The sequence below is a fragment of the Peromyscus maniculatus genome, chromosome 4, assembly GCF_049852395.1.
Source record: "Peromyscus maniculatus bairdii isolate BWxNUB_F1_BW_parent chromosome 4, HU_Pman_BW_mat_3.1, whole genome shotgun sequence".
Lineage (NCBI taxonomy): Eukaryota > Metazoa > Chordata > Mammalia > Rodentia > Cricetidae > Peromyscus > Peromyscus maniculatus.
In genome coordinates, this window is record NC_134855.1 from 61,935,482 (window position 1) to 61,944,561 (window position 9,080).

At 46.7% G+C, this 9,080-nt stretch overlaps 1 non-coding gene across 1 annotated transcript; it reads left to right on the forward strand.

The window, feature by feature from the left end:
- The first annotated feature begins 8,241 nt into the window (after window positions 1–8,241).
- On the forward strand, window positions 8,242–8,315 carry Trnai-aau (transfer RNA isoleucine (anticodon AAU)). Its single transcript has one exon. It is a non-coding gene; the product is annotated as a tRNA-Ile (tRNA).
- Window positions 8,316–9,080: the final 765 nt, after the last annotated feature.

Below are 9,080 nucleotides of genomic sequence, written 5' to 3' on the forward strand. Positions count from 1 at the left end.
CTAGGGTGACTGTCCAGGTCACCTGAGGCCCCAATGTCACAGAAAGAACCAGGTGGCCTGATGTCCCTATCATTAGGTCACATTTCACCCTTCTGGGGTCTTTAATGGAGTTGAAGACTAAATAATCATAGTTAAAGTTTTCCTTAGTTATGATAAAAGGTATTTAGGTGTAAAACTTTAGACTTTAGATAAGATAAATAATAGAGTAGTTTCTCTAAATTTGCCAAATACAAATGGGCTGGATGTTTTAACTATAATTCTTACTTAGTAACTGTTTTGTTATATATGGTTTTACTATGTTAAAGTTAAAACCTTCCTTTTTCATTAGACAAAAAGAGGGAAATGCTATGGAATAATCCTTTTGTACACTGTAAAGATATGTCACTGTGATTAATATAAAAGCTGACTGACCAATAGCTGAACAGGATAAATTTAAGCAGGGAAGTCAAACTAAGAATGCTGGGAAGAAGAAGGGCAGAGCCAGAGGAGATGCCAGCAGATGCAGAGGAAGCAGGACATGTAGAAAATGAGGCAACAAGCCTTGAGCCATGTGGCAGAGGGTAGATAAAAAATATGAGTTAATTTAAAGGTAAGAGTTAGCTAGTGACAAGCCTGAGCTATTGGTGGAGCATTTGTAATTAATATAAACCTGAGTGTGTTTATTTGGGAACTGTTGGCATGACATTCCATCAACACTAAAGTCTCATGTTCATTTGATAATATAAAGTACAATCCAGTTTTTAAAATTCCCACAGTCTTTAAAAATTCCAACACTTTAAAAGACCAAAATCTCAACCAGGTGTGGTGACCCATGCCTTTTGTCCCAGCACTTGGGAGACAGAGACAGGTGGATCTCTGAGTTCAAGGCCAGCCTGGTCTACAATGCAAGTTCTACAGTGCAAGTTCCAGGACATCCAGGGCTACACAGAGAAACTGTGTCTCAAAAACAATAAATTCAAAATCAATCAATCTCTCTCTCTCTCTCTCTCTCTCTCTCTCTCTCTCTCTCTCTCTCTCTCACTGATTTTTTTTTTTGAAACAGGGTTTCTGGATGTCCTGGAACTCATTCTATAGAGCAGACAGGCCTCTAACTCAGAGATCTGCCTGGCTCCGCTTCCTGAGTGCTGGAATTAAAGGCATGTACCACCACTGCCCAGCTGACTTCAAAATCTCTTAACTGTGAGCTTCTACAAAATCAAGTTACATAGTTCCAACATATAGTGACAAAGAATAAACGTTCCCATTTCAAATTGGAAGAATTTGGGGTATAGCAAGGAGTAACCAAACCGAAAACAAAAATCCAGCAGAGAAAAGCATCCTGCAGCTGCATGTTTAGCCACTGGGACTTGTAATCAACGGGGCCCCAAAAGACTTGGACCACCCCAATCCTCCATCCCTGCCACCTGTGGCCACCCCAACCCTCCATCCCTGACACCTGTAGCCACCCCAATCCTCCATCTCTGCCACCTGTGGCCACCCCAATCCTCCATCCCTGCCACCTGTGGCCACCCCAACCCTCCATCCCTGACACCTGTGGCCACCCCAACCCTCCATCCCTGACACCTGTAGCCACCCCAACCCTCCATCCCTGACACCTGTAGCACGTACAGTTTCTCTCTTAGGCCTCAGGTAGCCCTACTCTACACCTACAGCTTTCCTTGGTGAATGTCCCCATGGTCCTGGCATCTCCAACATCCTGGGGTCTCCACTGAAGCTTAGGCTTCACTTTCACAGCGTCACAAAATGACCTCTCAGGGATGATATCCTTGACCCCCCCCCAACATGAATAAAAATAATAAAAAAAATTAAAGTACAGGAGGGACTTTTGTGTGATTTTACTTTGTGAGCTTCTGGGCCCTGGGGAGAAAATGTTAGACTTTTTTTTTTTTTTTTTTTTTTTTGGTTTTTCGAGACAGGTTTTCTCTGTGTAGCTTTGCGCCTTTCCTGGAACTCACTTGGTAGCCCAGGCTGGCCTTGAACTAACAGAGATCCGCCTGGCTCTGCCTCCCGAGTGCTGGGATTAAAGGCGTGTGCCACCACCGCCCGGCCTAAGACTTTTTAAACATTATTTTATGAGAGACTGTACCAACTAGCTTTCCAAGGACCACCCCGCTCTTCCTACCACAGCCTGCCTGCCCTTAAGACAGCCAGTGTGTCCTGGAGTCGGGAGATAAGCTGCACATTCTCACGTAGCCAGCAATTGAGTCATACCTCCCCGGGGCTGGAATGTGTTTCTCCACCGTTCTGTCAGCTGACAAAGTGTGTGATCACTCTAACCCCAGCACAAATATAACCTCTTGTGGGAAATGTCCGGCTCCGCAGATGGAAACCCTCCTTCCTCTGTGCTCTTGTTTTCCTCTGTTGAAGGAAAAAATGTAGGACTGGAATTATTTGGTTGGTAGAGTGCTTTGCCTGGCAGGCACAAAGCCCTGGCAAAGGTCATGGTGACATATGACTGTACTCCCAGCACTTGGGAGCTAAGGGCTGGAGGATCAAAACAGCAAGGTCATCCTCAGCTACACAGAGAGTTGGGGCTAGCCTGGGACACATGACACCTGGGAGGGAGGAAGGGAGGGAGGTAGTTTGTTTGTTTGTTTGTTTGTTTGTTTGTTTGTTCTCACTTCTAAGCAGGGAGCCCCACAGAGTCTAGGAAAGTTTTAGATCTAAGGGTGCAGGAGGAGAAATGAGTTTGTTTCCTAAAGCCAGCAGCTGGTAAACTGTCTCTTTCCTGACTTAGGATGGCAACGTCCCTGGGTGCTCCTGGCTGCCAGCATTTGCATTTTAATCAAACGTCTGGTAGATTTGGGAAGTCTTCCATGGGCTCCCTGACTCAAGGTCATAGCCTGTGGTGCCTCTATGGGCACCATAAAGTGCTTGAGTCACCGTGGACAAAGCGCTGAAGTCACCGTAGACAAAGTGTTTGAGTCACCGTGGACAAAGTGCTTGAGTCACCGTGGAGTCACCTCATCTGCAGTGTGCCACTGCACAGTAGACCTGGAGACTAGGCCAGCTAGTTCCTCACTTCACATTCCAGCACCAGCCACACAGCACCAGTGTTACGTTTCCCACCCACACCAGCAGGGGGGGTCCTAAGTGTGTGTTTATGTGTATGTTCACTAATCTATCATCTCAGTCTCTCTGCTCCTGACCCCCATATGGAAAACTGAGATTCACGCATGGCATTTGGCTTAAGTGAGATAATATAACAAAGTGCCTAGTGTAGAATTGGTCACATTTGCAGAATAGACGCTAGGCAAATTACAGCCAAATAGGGAAGCACTGGGGTTAGCTCCGTGTGGAAGGATGTTTGCCTAAGCAGGAAAGGTCCGAGGTTTGGTCCCTAGCACAAGAGCAAAGCAGTCATCCAAATAGTGGGCTGGAATCTTTCTCTTGGGAACAAGGAGGCTCCCTCTAGATAAAGCCCAATAAACTACCACAAAGTTACAAGCCTGAAAATGTTTCCTGTAAGCAACTGATACACCTCCTCCTAATCATCACGTTGTACTCAGGAGCCTTTTCCCTATGGAGCCAGCCATCTGGAAAGACCCACCCTCTCATACCCATCAGTCCTTGGGACTGGCCCCTCAGAGGGAGTGGACAGCAGCTCTGAATATCATCCACTGTGCACTTTATTGTTGCCTTCCTTTAATGGAAGTCACAGAGCTGAGCTAGGAGACACTAGGCTTCAGACAAAGGCTGTGGGATTGAGGGCCTGGGCTCTTTCTCCCGCTCTGGAGATCCCTGGTCATCCTCTGAGCCTTGGCCATCTGCTTTTTAAAGCCTCTGCCGCCACCATTCATAATAGGTTTAAGTGCAAGGACTCTGGAGGGAGTCTGCCTTCCAGAGATGGAGTTATAATTAGCACTCAGTGAAATCCACTTGGGAGCTGAAGGAACCGATCTGCATAGACATCACTTGGGCCGCTCACTCCTGACCTGGATTTTTACACAAAATTCAGAAGTAAGGGCTTAGCTCTTGTTCCCTCTGGGAAAAGCCTACTAGCTTCCATCCGCTTCCTCCTTCAGGGAGCCATTCTGGCAGGGTGGGTGAGCAGCTCCAGGAGAATGCAGGACAGTTTCAGAGAGTTTAAGAACGAGAAAAAAGTAGATGGTCAAGGTAAAAGTGGAAGATAACTGGGGAGGGGGCGCCCCAAAACAGCTTGACTACACAGCTGCCATGACAGGCTTAGAGACCCAGACACAGCTTCTGACAAGCAACATCTGGACCCAGGAAAAGCCATAAGCTGACCCCACCCAGTGGGGCCTGCATCTAAGAGAAAATACCGGACATTCTAAACATTCCCTATACCTCAAGACAAATGTCAGCCAATCAGGGTCCTAAACCCTGGAAATCCCCTCTCCTCAACCTCTGCTATGATAAAAACTCCACCCTGCCTGGGCTCCAGGCTCTCTGCTCTCACTGCTGCATGGGACAGAAAGCCCAAGCTCTGAGCTTGAAAATAAAGGCTCTTTGCTTTTATATAAGGAATTCTCTCTCCGTGGTCTTTTAGGGGTCCCCTAGATCTGGGCAAAACAAGAAATACCACCTAATAACCTCCATTCTCTTCCCCCAGACACAAGACTCTTCCTCCAGACAGTCTCTCTCCAGCAGGTCCACACCTGGGGCAACAAGCATGTGACTCACAGCTGGGAATGATGGCCTTGTGTTCTCTCCACTGTGATGCATTCAAACAGACCCAGGAGTGTAGGGGAAGGGCCATGAGTCACTGCTGACCAAGCGTGGATAGAGAAGGGGGATAGGTGTCCCACTGTGTCAGCATCCTGAGCCTCCCTCCTGACCTCTGACCAGGGATAGCCAAGGCCTAAGGCCCTTTCTAGGCCAGCATCTCTCTGCCTTGACACATTGGTATTTAGGACTGGTATTTAGGACCTTCCTACGGAAGTCTTCCTGTATCTGCAGGGTGCTGGGCAGCACACAGGCTCTACCCAAGATTCCGGTGGAACCCCCACTCAGTTGTGCCAACTAAAGATGTCTCTAGCAGAGGCCACATATGTCCGCTTCTTTTTCTGGTACCTTTTTGTTTTTATCCGTCTCATATCTCAGGCTGGACTCAAGCTTGCTGTGTAGCAGAAGATGACTTTAAACTTTGGATGCTCTTGCCTCTACCTCCCGGGTGCAGGGAATACAGGCAGGCACCACCCCATCTAGTTTATGTGGCTCTGGAAACCCAACCCAGGTCTTCATGCACACCAGGAAAGCATTTTGCCAACCAAGCTACATTTCCTTTTAAAATTAAACAAGAGCCAAACACGGTGGCACATGTCCCTGTAATCTGAGTACCCTGGAGCCAGAAGCAAGACACTCAGGCATTCAAGGCTAACCTATGGGACAGCAGACCTCGTGCAAATAAAGAGAAAGGAGAAGAGGGGTGACATTCATTTGAGGAGTTGTGCCTCTTTCTTCAGTCCAGGGTCCTAGCCCATGACATGGCCACCCACACTCAGAATAGGTCTTCCTACCTCAGTAAGCCTTTCTGAAAAATCCAGAGGCATGTTTTTTGTTGGTTTTTTTTTTTTTTTTTTTTTTTTTTTTTGGAGCTGAGGATCAAACCCAGGGCCTTGAGCTTGCTAGGCAAGCGCTCTACCACTGAGCTAAATCCCCAACCCCAGAGGCATGTTTCTATGGTGATTCTAAATCCTATCAAGTTGGCAGTGAGGTTAACCATTATAGCACATAATCAATATTTTAAATTCAGTGATCCACTCTTTTGCTTTTTTAGTTTTTGAAATTATAATATAACTACATCATTCACCCTTCCTTGTCCTTCCTTCAACCCACCCCCCTTACAATCCCCTCTGCTCTCTCTAAAATTCATGGCCTCTTTCTCTTAAATGGTTGCATTTTCTCTCTCTCTCTCTCTCTCTCTCTCTCTCTCTCTCTCTCTCTCTCTCTCTCTCTCTCTCTCTCTCCAGTCAGCACCAAGCCTTCCACTTCTCTAATGTACCTTTTTTTTCCTAATTTATCACAATTAGACTAGACACAGTTCCTGTGCTCTGTAGCCTCATGGAGTCAGTAGCTAATAAAAATGGACAATATAAGAATGAAAATCTCCCAGAGTGAAGGTCACCCCTGCCCCTCACCCAACATCAGGGACTTCCAGAGCTAAGCTACACGGTTGCGAAGCTCTGTTGTCAACTGCATCCAGTCTGTCCCTTAGTGTTCCAGGGTATTGGTTCCAGAACCCACATGAATAACAAAATATGCATTTAAGTCCCTTATATAAAACAGCTTAGTATTTGCATATAACCTACCCACACCCTCCCGAGTACATCCTCTCCAGATCACTAAATGGTGCCTAATGCAATGCAAATGCCTTTTACAGAGTCATCCTCACTCTACTGCTTAGGGAATAAAGACAAGGGAAAGTGTGTCCATGACCACTCCCAGGACAGAGGCGATTTTTCTTCCTAGTATTTTCCAGTCACAGTTGGTTAAATCTGCAACTGTAAAATCCATGGATACAGAGAGCTGACTGTATTTATAACTCAGAGAATAATCCATTTCAGGAGGCTTCTGTCCCTTCAAAGCAGTGTCCTCTACTAGGCAGACAATGCCTCGTGCAGGTGGTCTGGTCCTCTTCAGGACAGCTTCACACCCCCGGGAACAGAGCTTCCAGCCCTACACTACTGACACCTGTCTCCTGGGAGTCATGTGCCCCAGGCCAGCCCTTTCACACCCTGCTCCATTCCCTGAAGCTAACCTTGCCAGCTGCTTACCTAATACAAAGTTGCAGATGCACCTAGCCCTGTGGTCCCTGCCTTGTGCACCATAATCAAATGTCCCACCTTTCACCCATCTCTGCTTTTGGTAAGCAACTAAGGTGCTCAGTTGAGATGAGTTAAATGCCTTCCCCTCCCCCCCCACTTCCTTTCTGAGGGCTCTCAAGCACAGGGACTTGGATTTGATCCCCAGAGTCTGTGCACAAAATCTGGGCATTAGGGAGCACCCTTGTCATCTTAGAGCTGAGTAGGTGGAGACAGGGGCTGTTGACCAGCCAGCCCAGACTACTTGACAAGTTCAAGGACAATGAGGAACTGTCTCAAAGAAATGTGGTCAGTGCCCTAAAAATGACACCCGATGTTGTCCTTTGCCATCTGCATCCTCATGTACATTCTCTCTCTCTCTCTCTCCCTCTCTCTCTCTCTCTCTCTCTCTCTCTCTCTCTCTCTCTCTCTCTCCATACACGTAAAAAAAAAATTCAATCCTTACACCTGGTCCATGATGCCTGGCACACAGTAACAGCCCAATAAACATGTATGTGACTTTGCTGGTAGTGGCAAATACAGCCTAAACCTGGGGTGGAAGGAAGTCTTTGAAAGGTCTCCACGTTTGAATTTGGGGAAGAATGGGCTATTTGTCTGCAGCTTTCCAGTGCCCTAACCTTGTGTCCATGGAGAGCTGCACAGTCAGATAAATGGCCCAGGAAGCCATCTGCAGCCTTCTGCCTGTACCCATTCCTGTGGTGCCGTCTCTCTGCCCTAAGCAGCTATTAAAACCTAACTATGGCCGGGCGGCAGTGCTGCATGCCTTTGATCCCAGCACTCGGGAGGCAGAGCCAGGAGGATCTCTGTGAGTTCAAGGCCAGCCTGGTCTACAGAGCAAGATCCAGGACTGACACCAAAACTACTCAGAGAAACCCTGTCTCGAAAAACACAACCAACAACAACAACAACAACAAACCCTAACTATGAAGACACAAATCCAGCCCCAGTCCCTTCCTGTTGGAAGCAGCTCCTCAGTGCCCACTTAACTTGACAGCTTTTAGAATTTTCTTCTGGTGTGTGGATCTTGTGATTTTCATTATTTAGCTTTGGAACCAGTCTTGTCTTTCAAAATATTTTCTTAGCCTCTTCCTGCACTTCTGAGTTTGAGGCTGGAATGGGTCCCTATTTCTGCTATGTCTACCACTGGCTGAAAGCATCAGGCTGATGTGCTAATATAGATCTCATGATCTAAATGCCTTGCTCCTAGCCAGGTGCTATGCCCCTACTGTAGCCCCAGCACTTCGGAGACTGAGGCAAGAGGATCACTGGAATCCAGGAGTTCAAGACCACCCTGGGTAAGATAGTAAAAACCTGGTCTCAAAAATGAATTGATTAGTTAATTAATTATCAAGTCTCTGTTAAAGTCCACCAGTGAACTCCCATTTGCTTGAGTTTAGAGTCTAAAGAACACAGCCTGGTGTGCAAGTTTCCTGGTGATAAGACTAGGGTTGAATGTGGCCAGTTAGCTCAGTTGGTTAGAGCGTGGTGCTAATAACGCCAAGGTCACAGGTTCAATCCCCGAACGGACCAAGCAGTAAATGTATTTTTAGCCAGGCGGTGGTGGTGCACGCCTTTAATCCCAGCACTCGGGAGGCAGAGGCAGGCGGATCTCTATGAGTTTGAGACCAGCCTGGGATACCAAGTGAGTTCCAGGAAAGGCGCAAAGCTACACAGAGAAACCCTGTCTCGAAAAACCAAAAAAAAAAAAAAAAAAAAAAAGACTAGGGTTGATTCTAATCTTGGACTTACATCCTCCTGCAGAGGGGAATTAGGACACAAAGACAGACACACAGGGAGCACTGCACTAAGATGAAGGCAGAACTCTAAGGGATGCATCTTCAAAGAAGACTCACAGATGTTCAGAAAAAGTCAAAGTCTAGGAAGAGGCACAGTATGGATCCTCTTTCCTAGCCTTCAGAAGAAACCAAGCCTGCAGACCCGTGGCCTCACATCTCCAGCTCCAGCATTGGAGAACAGTAAGTATCCACTGACTAAGATGCCCAGATAGAAGCTGGACAAGAGCCATAGCAAGCTAGTCAAGTCCCCAAATACAGCATCACGCTCCTGTGTATTACAGTAAGTCATTAAGTCCACCCATTCTCAAGGAAAGAGAATGAAGGTCCATCTTTTGAAAGTAAGACTATGAGAGAATTTGGGGCCATGGTTTAAAATCACTACCAGGGCCAGGAGTTCTCTCTGAAACTTTATGAAAAATTCTCTTCTGTTTATACTGATTTTAATTTGATTCCTGAGTTTTGTATCCCAAGGTTTTTATTTAAAATATATTTAAGATGA